A 1261-nucleotide genomic window follows, 5' to 3' on the forward strand; every position below is an offset into this window, starting at 1 on the left:
GAGCGTAGCTGATGCACGATATCAAGGGAGGACTGTATCAACCCAATGTTAAGGCAGACGTCCGAAACAGCAGCAGCAACAGCAGCAGCAACAACAGAAGCGAAACAGTTGGCAGTAGAGTACAGACTGATTTTTACAGACTTGTTCCAGAATGTTAATGGCATCATCATATAGCAAAGCTACAGTTAGAAATGCTGTTGCTGTTTACATGTAAATTACTGTAGGAATTAACCACCAGCAAGAGAAGGTTATTAATTTACTACAGTAAAGCTGATACGTGGAGGTACAAAAGCAACACTGGCCTACTTCATTATTTAGCCAATTAACCACGTACCTCGCGGTTGCTGAATATCAGCTATCACACGCGAAGCTAATTAGTTTATTAATTACTTGCTGGTTCCAAGTATCGTTTTTACGTTCGCTCTCTATAACGTGAACTTCCTATTAACGAAAATCCTAAAATATTGTCTATGATAATATGGCTGCTTTAGTAGCATGGAGGTAATTGGAATATATTTATACTTTAACGGTAATCTACACTGAAGCGCCAAAGAAACTGGTATAGGCATGCGTGTTCAAGTACGGAGATATTAAACATGCAGAATACTGCGCTGCGGTCGGCAACCTCTACATAGGACAAGTGTCTGGCGTAGTTGTTAGATTGGTTTATGCTGCTACAATGGAAGGTTATCAAGATTTAAGTGAGTTTGAACGTGTTGTTATAGTCGGGGCACCAGCGATGGGACACAACATCTGAGATAGCGATGAAGTGGGCATTTTCTCGTTCGACAATTTCACGATTGTACCATGAATATCAGGAATCCGGTAAAGCATCAAATCTCCGATATCGATGCGGCCGGAAAAAGATCCTGAGTTTAAACACTTCCGCTGGCTACCAAACTCCCCAGACATGAATATTATTGAGCATATCTGTGATGCCTTGCCAACGGCCTTGCCGCAGTGGTAACACCGGTTCCCGTCAGATCACCGAAGTTAAGCGCTGTCGGGCTGGGCTAGCACTTGGATGGGTGACCATCCGGTCTGCCGAGTACTGTTGGCAAGCGGGGTCCACTCAGCCCTTGTGAGGCAAACTGAGAAGCTACTTGATTGAGAAGTAGCGGCTCCGGTCTCGGAAACAGACATACAGCCAGGAGAGCGGTGTGCTGACCACATACCCCTCCATATCCGCATCCATTGACGCCTGTGGGCTGAGGATGACACGGAGGCCGGTCGGTACCGTTGGGTCTTCATGGCCTGTTCG

The 1261-nt window shown here is 45.8% G+C and overlaps 1 pseudogene; it reads left to right on the plus strand.

Annotated features, from left to right (window-relative positions):
* The first annotated feature begins 942 nt into the window (after positions 1–942).
* Positions 943–1060, plus strand: LOC126419977 (5S ribosomal RNA; annotated as a pseudogene).
* Positions 1061–1261: the final 201 nt, after the last annotated feature.

The sequence above is a fragment of the Schistocerca serialis genome, chromosome 9 (genome assembly GCF_023864345.2).
Source record: "Schistocerca serialis cubense isolate TAMUIC-IGC-003099 chromosome 9, iqSchSeri2.2, whole genome shotgun sequence".
NCBI lineage: Eukaryota > Metazoa > Arthropoda > Insecta > Orthoptera > Acrididae > Schistocerca > Schistocerca serialis.